Consider the following 10,977-nt stretch of genomic DNA (forward strand, 5'->3'; position numbering starts at 1 on the left):
CAACCATCTAACTACTGCTATGGACCCATAGTCCAGGGCTGAACTACTCACTCATCACTCCGGAGGCGACCATGGCGGTGTAGAGTCCTCCGGGAGATGAATCTCCTCTCCGGCAGTGTGCCGGAGGAGATCTCCAGAATCCCCCGAGATGGGATCGGCGGCGGCGGCGTCTCAGTAAGGTTTTCCGTATCGTGGTTTTTCGCATCGGGGGTTTCGCGACGGAGGCTTTAAGTAGGCGGAAGGGCGAGTCGGGGGCCGGACGAGGGGCCACACCATAGGGCGGCGCGGGCCCCCCTTTGGCCGCGTCGCCACGTGGTGTCGCCACCTCGTGGCCCCACTTCGTATGTTCTTCGGTCTTCTGGAAGCTCCGTGGAAAAATAGGCCCCTGGGTCTTTGTTTCGTCCAATTCCGAGAATATTTCGTTACTACGATTTCTGAAACCAAAAACAGCGAGAAACAGGAACCGGCACTTCGGCATCTTGTTAATAGGTTAGTTCCGGAAAATGCACGAATATGACATAAAGTGTGCATAAAACATGTAGGTATCATCAATAATATGGCATAGAACATAAGAAATTATCGATACGTCGGAGACGTATCAGCATCCCCAAGCTTAGTTCTGCTCGTCCCGAGCGAGTAAAACGATAACAAAGATAGTTTCGAAGTGATATGCCATCATAACCTTGATCATACTATTTGTAAACATATGTAGTGGATGCAGCGATCAAAACAATGGTAATGACATGAGTAAACAAGTGAATCATATAACAAAGACTTTTCATGAATAGTACTTCAAGACAAGTATTAATAAGTCTTGCATAAGAGTTAACTCATAAAGCAATAAATCAAAGTAAAGGTATTGAAGCAACACAAAGGAAGATTAAGTTTCAGCGGTTGCTTTCAACTTGTAACATGTATATCTCATGGATAATAGTCAACATAGAGTAATATAATAAGTACAATATGCAAGTATGTAAGAATCAATGCACAGTTCACACAAGTGTTTGCTTCTTGAGGTGGAGAGAGATAGGTGAACTGACTCAACATAAAAGTAAAGAGAATGGTCCTTCAAAGAGGAAAGCATCGATTGCTATATTTGTGCTAGAGCTTTTATTTTGAAAACATGAAACAATTTTGTCAACGGTAGTAATAAAGCATATGAGTTATGTACATTATATCTTACAAGTTGCAAGTATCATGCATAGTATACTAATAGTGCCCGCACCTTGTCCTAATTAACTTGGACTACCGGATCTTTGCAATGCACATGTTTTAACCAAGTGTCACAATGGGGTACCTCCATGCCGCCTGTACAAAGGTCTAAGGAGAAAGCTCGCATTTTGGATTTCTCGCTTTTGATTATTCTCAACTTAGACATCCATACCGGGACAACATGGACAACAGATAATGGACTCCTCTTTAATGCATAAGCATGTGACAACAATTATTATTCTCATATGAGATTGAGGATATATGTCCAAACTGAAACTTCCACCATGAATCATGGCTTTAGTTAGCGGCCCAAAGTTCTTCTCTAACAACATGCATGCTCCAACCATGAAGGTGGTAGATCTCTCTTACTTCAGACAAGACGGACATACATAGCAACTCACATGATATTCAACAAAGAATAGTTGATGGCATCCCCAGAAGCATGGTTATCGCACAACAAGCAACTTAATAAGAGATAAAATGCATAAGTACATATTCAATACCACAATAGTTTTTAAGCTATTTGTCCCATGAGCTATATATTGCAAAGGTGAATGATGGAATTTTAAAGGTAGCACTCAAGCAATTTACTTTGGAATGGCGGATAAATACCATGTAGTAGGTAGGTATGGTGGACACAAATGGCATAGTGGTTGGCTCAAGTATTTTGGATGCATGAGAAGTATTCCCTCTCGATACAAGGTTTAGGCCAGCAAGGTTATTTGAAACGAACACAAGGATGAACGGTACAGCAAAACTCACATAAAAGACATATGGTAAACATTATAAGACTCTACACCGTCTTCCTTGTTGTTCAAAACTCAATACTAGATGTTATCTAGACTCTAGAGAAACCAAATATGCAAACCAAATTAGCAAGCTCTAAGTATTTCTTCATTAATGGGTGCAAAGTATATGATGCAAGAGCTTAAACATGAGCACAACAATTGCCAAGTATCAAATTATCCAAGACATTTTAGAATTACTACATGTATCATTTTCCAATTCCAACCATATAACAATTTAACGAAGAAGAAACTTCGCCATGAATACTATGAGTAGAGCCTAAGGACATATTTGTCCATATGCTACAGCGGAGCGTGTCTCTCTCCCATAAAGTGAATGCTAGGATCCATTTTATTCAAACAAAACAAAAACAAAAACAAACCGACGCTCCAAGCAAAGTGCATAAGATGTGACGGAATAAAAATATAGTTTCGGGGGAGGAACCTGATAATGTTGTCGATGAAGAAGGGGATGCCTTGGGCATCCCCAAGCTTAGACGCTTGAGTCTTCTTAGAATATGCAGGGGTGAACCACCGGGGCATCCCCAAGCTTAGAGCTTTCACTCTCCTTGATCATATTGCATCATACTCCTCTCTTGATCCTTGAAAACTTCCTCCACACCAAACTTGAAACAACTCATTAGAGGGTTAGTGAATAATAAAAATTCACATGTTCAGAGGTGACACAATCATTCTTAACACTTCTGGACATTGCATAAAGCTACTGGACATTAATGGATCAAAGAAATTCATCCAACATAGCAAAAGAGGCAATGCGAAATAAAAGACAGAATCTGTCAAAACAGAACAGTCCGTAAAGATGGATTTTATTAGGCCACCAGACTTGCTCAAATGAAAATGCTCAAATTGAATGAAAGTTGCGTACATATCTGAGGATCATGCTCGTAAATTGGCTTAATTTTCTGAGCTACCTACAGGGAGATAGACCCAGATTCGTGACAGCAAAGAAATCTGGAACTGCGCAGTAATCCAAATCTAGTACTTACTTTTCTATCAAAGACTTTACTTGGCACAACAAAACATAGAACTAAGATAAGGAGAGGTTGCTACAGTAGTGAAGAACTTCCAAGACACAAATATAAAACAAAAATACTGTAGTAAAAACATGGGTTGTCTCCCATAAGCGCTTTTCTTTAACGCCTTTCAGCTAGGCGCAGAAAGTGTATCTCAAGTATTATCGAAGGGTGGTGCACCTACAGCGGGGTTTGGAGTTTTCTCAACCATGCATAGTATATTGGATACATAAGTTTCAGCGTCTCCCTTTTCATTAGTCTTGGACTTGCTACTCTCATCGAACAAATTTTCAGGAACAAGCCAAGCATAGTTATGTTCTAGTGCATCATTCATAGCTAGGAGTTTACATGGTATTGGTGCTTTGATCTCTCCACCATCATTAGTATTTTTAGTGTACCTTATTCTATCCATATCCATTTTTTCAAGGAAACTAACAAAATTAGTATGAGAACCAAGCATATTAAATTTAGCAAAGACCTTTCTAGCCTCTCTTGCTAGACCACCAAATTCTCTAAGAAGGATTTCTAAAACAAAATCTTTCTTTCCCCCTCTTCCAAATCACCAAGTGTAAGAAACATGTGTTGGATTATAGGATTGAGATTAACAAATTTAGTTTCCAACATGCGAACTAAGGCAGCGGCAGCAATTTCATAAGTGGGAGCAAGTTCTACCAAGTGTCTATCTTCAAAATCTTCGGTGGTACCGACATGAGTGAAAAATTCTTCTATATTGTTTCTCCCAATTATAGACCCGCGTCCTACCGGTATGTTCTTTGTGGTAAAATTAAAAGGAAACATGATGAATCAAGTAAAGTAAATGCAAGTAAACTAATTTTTTTTTTGTGTTTTTGATATAGCGTGCAAGACAGTAAATAAAGTAAAGCTAGCAACTAATTTTTTTGTGTTTTGATATAATGCAGCAAACAAAGTAATAAATAAAATAAAGCAAGACAAAAACAAAGTAAAGAGATTGAGAAGTGGAGACTCCCCTTGCAGCGTGTCTTGATCTCCCGACAACGGCGCCAGAAAATATGCTTGATGGCGTGTATTTCACACGTTCGTTGGGCAACCCCAAGAGGAAGGTATGATGCGCACAGCAGCAAGTTTTCCCTCAGAAAGAAACCAAGGTTTATCGAACCAGGAGGATCCAAGAAGCACGTTGAAGGTTGATGGCGGCGGGATGTAGTGCGGCGCAACACCAGAGATTCCGGCGCCAACGTGGAACCTGCACAACATAACCAAAGTACTTTGCCCCAACGAAACAGTTGAGGTTGTCAATCTCACCGGCTTGCTGTAACAAAGGATTAACCGTATTGTGTGGAAGATGATTGTTTGCAGAGAAAACAGATAAAACAAGTATTGCAGCAGATTTGTATTTCAGTATTAAAGAATGGACCGGGGTCCACAGTTCACTAGAGGTGTCTCTCCCATAAGATAAAAGCATGTTGGGTGAACAAATTACAGTCGGGCAATTGACAAATAGAGAGGGCATAACAATGCACATACATGACATGATAAGTATAGTGAGATTTAATTGGGCATTACGACAAAGTACATAGACCGCCATCCAGCTGCATCTATGCCTAAAAAGTCCACCTTCAGGTTATCATCCGAACCCCTTCCAGTAAGTTGCTAACAACAGACAATTGCATTAAGTATGGTGCGTAATGTAATCAATAACTACATCCTCGGACATAGCATCAATGTTTTATCCCTAGTGGCAACAGCACAACACAACCTTAGGGGTTTCGTCACTCCCCAGGTGTCAATGCGGGCATGAACCCACTATCGAGCATAAATACTCCCTCTTGGAGTTACTAGCATCAACTTGGCCAGAGCCTCTACTAATAACGGAGAGCATGCAAGATCATAAACAACACATATGTAATAACTTGATAATTAACATGACATGGTATTCTCTATCCATCGGATCCCGACAAACACAACATATAGAATTACGGATAGATGATCTTGATCATGTTAGGCAGCTCACAAGATCCGACAATGAAGCACAATGAGGAGAAGACAACCATCTAGCTACTGCTATGGACCCATAGTCCGGGGGTGAACTACTCACTCATCACTCCGGAGGCGACCATGGCGGTGTAGAGTCCTCCGGGAGATGAATCTCCTCTCCGACAGGGTGCCGGAGGAGATCTCCGAATCCCCGAGATGGGATCGGCGGCGGCGGCGTCTCGATAGGGTTTTCCGTATCGTGGTTTTTCGCATCGGGGGTTTCGCGACGGAGGCTTTAAGTAGGCGGAAGGGCGAGTCGGGGGCCGGACGAGGGGGCCACACCATAGGGCGGCGCGGGCCCCCTTTGGCCGCGCCGCCACGTGGTGTCGCCACCTCGTGGCCCCACTTCGTATGTTCTTCGGTCTTCCGGAAGCTCCGTGGAAAAATAGGCCCCCGGGTCTTCGTTTCGTCCAATTCCGAGAATATTTCGTTACTAAGATTTCTGAAACCAAAAACAGCGAGAAAACGAGAACTGGCACTTCGGCATCTTGTTAATAGGTTATTTCCAGAAAATGCACGAATATGACATAAAGTGTGCATAAAACATGTAGGTATCATCAATAATATGGCATAGAACATAAGAAATTATCGATACGTCGGAGACGTATCAACCGTTCTAAGTGGCAAGCAGCTGAGGCGGAACTGACCAGTAAAGGGATCAGATTAGGGACACACGGTTGGATCGAACGGTGCAAGGAGTGGTTCTACGGGATTGGGGGAACGTTGGATCTAGAAACAGGGAAGTGCATCTATAAGAAAGCTCATCTGAAGGTTCCCATTGATGCCCTGGAAAGAGCACATAGGGACGTGGAGGCGGGGTTGTTCCAGCCCGAAAGAGAGAACGATGAGCTGACACGCGCCCTTGGGAACAAAGAACACGGCGGACGAACACGAGGCACGAAGGCTCCGTTCGGTGGAAGTATGGCTTTCCTGCGGAAAGGAAGAGATTTCACGATAAAAGCCATGAGAGGAGGAAGGCAAGGGAAACAGACCGCCCGGCTAACTTAGAGGAGGGTATGAGCACCATGAAAGCCCAATTAACCATGGTAACCCAAGTACTTACATCTCGGATGGCTCGGGGGCAGGCTGTAGATCCTGCATTGCTCAATGCCATCGCCCCGCTGCAATCTCAACCACACCGGAAAAGCAGCGTGGCTTCCTCTCGAGCAGGTGGATAATGATGATGATGATGACCAGGTGGTCGAGCCTCCTCGCTACCCCCCGTGGATGATCTCACCGAGAGCCGTCCTTGTGAGCTGCATGTTAAAGTTTTCAACCTATCCTTCAAGGCGGCGGTCGGCATCCTCTTACCTACAAGGTCTTACCATTGCCGTTCGGTCCAAGACGACTTTGCTTGTTGTGATGGTGGATGAAGTGTTGAGAGATTATGAGGGGTTGGTGCTTGAGCACCCTGCAGGTGAAGATGGGGAAATCAAAGAACTGGGAGAAGCCCGTAGAACCACCGTGCAATGGCGGAAGGAGAACATTGTGTTTCCGGGTGAGAAGCCAACAAGCAGGCCACCTCCGCCTCCTCCGCCACTCGTGCGGTCTCCTCCGCGTGATGATTCTCCCGTGCGCGATGATGATTCCCCTATCCATGACCAGTCTGCTCCGCGTGAAAATACTCCGCCGCCTCCTCCTCCTCCTCGTCAGGAGACTCCGCCGCCTCCACTTAAGCAAAAGAGGAAGCGGTCCGCGGCACCTCCTACAGCTCCGAAGAGATCATCAACTCCAATGAGGGCACAGACTCCAGAGTTGTTACCACATGAGCAGACTGAAGAGCAAAAGGCGTTTCTTGCGCCGAAGAAGATGTTTATTCCACCGCAGACAGTGAAGCACTTTGCCGAGACGAGAATGAAGAGACCTGAGCTGAGAGCTGATTATGACCGCTCTCTTGGACAGTCCTCTAGAGCGAGCAAAGAAGCAAAAAAAAGTCGCCCAGCTTGGACAGCAGGACATTCAGGCCGTACCCCACTTCATCGTGGAGCCATATCATGATCCAGAGACGGCATCGATGATCGAACGGGCGGCTAGAGCTCAGGGAGCATCAGTTGAGTACGAAGATTACTATCCAACGGCTCAAGTGGTAAACACGTATAGATACGGAAAAGATCTCGTCAAACCTGGCGAGCTCGCGCGTCTAGGGACTCAGATGCGAAGGTTGCATGACTGGTACCTGAAAGCCTGTCGAAGATGTGAAACCTACCTCACGGTGTATCTTAGAGATGAGCATTACTTCCGGGGGGAAGACGAGATAAACCTTGAGTTAGATGAACTGTTTCAGTTATTCAATCAAGACGCCCTCGACAAAGCTGTCATCAGTTGCTACTGCCTGTAAGTGATTTATTTGTGTAATTAAGTTTGTAGCTCATTCATTTGCACTAACAATTATCCTCATTATATTCTTTGTGTATGCTATACATTTAATTATGCAGAATGAAGAAGCTGGAATACAAAAGAGGCAAGCTCCTACCGCTGGGGTTCATAGACCCAAACACAGTTCATGAAGTTACGGTTCGAGACTTCGCCAAGGACACAGAGGACAACATCGTAATGTTTTTAGAGAAGCAAGCGAGACAAAGAGGATATATTCTTTCCCTACAACTTCAAGTGAGTGTTATATATAACATACATTATGCTTGTGCACCTTCCACTTTATTCTCGTAATCATTGAGCTATGCTTGTGCAGTTTCCACTTTATTCTCCTAATCATTGATCTTCCCCTTAGAGTCGTAAAAGTCATGGACTCGAAACGTAAAGAATATGCGGAATGGGCGGACATGGCTGCCATCCTCGAGAGGTAGTTTCAATCAATTTCGTATTGGCATCTTCATCTGTTCTAATTCGAAGATATCATCAACTAATCAATTACTCATTTACTCATTATTTTTTGCCGGGCAGGGCTTGGAAACGGTTCATCAATATTGTTCCGGGTAAATGGAAACCGGAGCTTACATTTCAAGATTACCCTGTAAGTAGTACTATATATATAGGTATGTCCGTGAAACTTTATATATGATATTTACTTTCAATACGATGCTTGATTATTAGTTTGATCGAACTATTTTTTCGTAAAGTGTATGAGGCAGGAACAAGGGAATAACTTATGTGGATACTACGTCTGCACCTTCATGTGTGACATGGCCTGTCCCAAGGGTGGGGATGCCCGTATACACCACACTCGTGTACGATAACAAAATTTCACAATTAATCTTAATTACTACCATCTATTGTATTGAGTTCCATTCATATATATTGATCTCCCTTTTTAAATATAGATGACACGCCTGCGGAACACTCTCATAACGGAGGATCAAATAAAAGCAATTCAAGAGGAAATCGCGGGATTCTTTATTACCGAGGCCCTTACCCCAGGTGGAGAGCACTATCGGCGGATCGTGACGGGGGACGAAATCCGTCGAGGCCATGTTGTATTGTAAATATGCATGCATTACGTGTACTGTTGACGATGTCGTGTACTGTTGACGATGTCTATATATATTCATGACGATTTTTTGTTGTTTCTTTAATGATATATATGCATTGCTGAAACTCTGCCGCGGCAGAGAAACGCTGGTACAGCCTAAACCTGTGCCGCGGCAGAGAAATAGCAATTCTCTGCCGCGGCAGAGGAACCTAGGCCCGGTTCGTCCCACGAACCGGGACCAAAGGCCTCCCACCGCGAGCTCCCTGGCCGCACCACGTGTCGAGACCTTTAGGCCCGGTTAATCTTTGCACCGGGACTAAAGGGTACCCCCTTTAGTCCCGCCTAATTGGTCCCGGTTCGGGAATCGGGTCTGAAGGCCCAAATGGACCGGGCCTACTGTCCCTTTTTCTACTAGTGATAAGGCCCCGATGGAGCGAGCATCTCCACCATGCCCCCATCACCATGAAGCTTCAGCGCTGGCTGAAGACACGCCCTATCTCCGTCGCGGCCCCATCAACGTGTTGTGGTTTCCTCCGTCTCTAGTGCCTACTCGCGCACTGCAAAGCAGATCCGCTTGTCTTCGAGCTGATTTTTTTTTTCTGTTGTTTGTTCGGAGTCACCGGCGGCCGAGCCATCTCGCTCTCACGAGTCACGCCTCTGCAAGAAAGGGTGAAAAACAATGATTTTGCAAAGTTAGATCCATGAGAGAAAGATTGCATGCGCTGGTTACAAAATCAAGATGAACACTGGGCAAAACTCAGTACGAACCTACCGAACCAAAGTTCTCTCCACACCTTTCTTCAAGCTCAACGTAAGAGCATCTCTAGCAGAGCTCCTATGTTTTCGAACCGAAAAAGTGAGTTCAGTCTCCCGAAAAATAAATTAAGAGCGGATTTAGTCACGGCGCAAAACAGAAACCGAAAACGTGAACCGAAAACGCGGAAATCAAACGTCGCGGGAAATCGAAACTCGCGATTGCACTCGATTTCATCCGATCAAGCTGAATTCGTTCATACTTTATAATAGTAGAGGCAAAATACATGCATCTTGGACCTACATTCCATATTAGGGACCTAATTTAGACTAGATTTAATCCCCGGAGTGACTATATTGTCACCGGGGCGCTTAATGTCGTCGGCAGAGGGTTTTTGGTCACCGGCTCTTCCTAGGCGACAATGAGCGCCGCCACCTCAACGGCCCGCCGCCTCGGAGGTGCTCCCGCAGGCTACAGGCGTCCCGTCGGCAAGTGCTGCAGTGGTCATGTGTAAGTCCCTGCCTCTAGAGGACTTGCTCTTGCCGGTGGATTTTGTCGCGGATCACCCTTTCATCTTTCTGATCCGCGAAGACGTGAGTGGTGTGGTGTTGTTCACCGGTCATGTGCTCAATCCTGTAATTGCAGCATAGTATGCATGTTGTGAATCAGTCCTTGGTGCATGTGTGACGGCATATATCTATCACATACAGGTTAAGGGTTTCGACATGCGTTCATGCTGCCAGTGTATGACAATAAAATGCGAGTAGTAGTAAACATGTGCTAAAATATTTTAAGTAGTGGGATATGGGCTCGGCAGCCTACGAAAAAGTTTGGTTTATAGTTTGTGATTTCTGAAAAGTTTGGTTGGCTACCTATTTGTGTGACATAACCTTATATTTTCTTTTTTTTTGTCATTCTAAAAACTGCAACTAGTAAGTATCATAATGTTGCCTTTTCTAAGCATTGATGTAGCCTGCTGAAGCTGCTGGTCAAGTTAACTCATGGGTAGAAAAAATCACAGCAGGTCTCATCAAAGATATCCTCCCTCAAGGTTTTATTGACAATGCAACTAAATTGGTTCTTGGTAATGCTCTTTATTTTAAAGGAGCTTGGCATGAGAAGTTTGACACGTTTAAGAAAAAGGATGACATACTCCACTTTCTTGATAGGAGCTCAGTTAAAAAAAACCATTCATGTCCACCTCAAAGAAACAATACATTTCGCCTACTGAAAAACTTGAAGGTACTACAGCTTCCTTACCATCAAAGTGGGGACAAGAGGAAATTTTCCATGTTCATTCTTCTTCTAGAAGCACATGATGGTCTCTAGAGCTTGTTCAAGAGGTTAAGCACTGAGCCACAGTTCATAGAGAACCATATCCCATCATATAAGGTTGAAGTTGGGAAGTTCAAGCTCCCTAAGTTCAAGATATCATTTGAATTTGAAGCATCCAATTTGCTCTTGGGTCTTCATCTGCCATTCAGCCCTGGAGCAGATCTTTCAGAAATGGTGGATTCTCAAGTGGCACAAAACCTTTACATCTCATATGTTCACCACAAGTAATTTGTCGAAGTAAATGAACAAGGAACCGAGGCTGACGCGGCAATTGCTACACCAATTACCATGCAGTCACAACCCATGATAGTAGATTTCATCGCGGATCACCCTTTCCTATCCCTTATCCGGGAACAAACTAATGGTGTGGTTCTGTTTGTTGGTCATGTGGTCAATCCCCTCATGTCTTCGTAA

General features: G+C 44.2%; 1 pseudogene; it reads left to right on the forward strand.

Annotated features, from left to right (window-relative positions):
- The first annotated feature begins 10,194 nt into the window (after positions 1-10,194).
- On the forward strand, positions 10,195-10,977 carry LOC124700650 (annotated as a pseudogene).

This window comes from Lolium rigidum, chromosome 3 (assembly GCF_022539505.1).
Source record: "Lolium rigidum isolate FL_2022 chromosome 3, APGP_CSIRO_Lrig_0.1, whole genome shotgun sequence".
NCBI lineage: Eukaryota > Viridiplantae > Streptophyta > Magnoliopsida > Poales > Poaceae > Lolium > Lolium rigidum.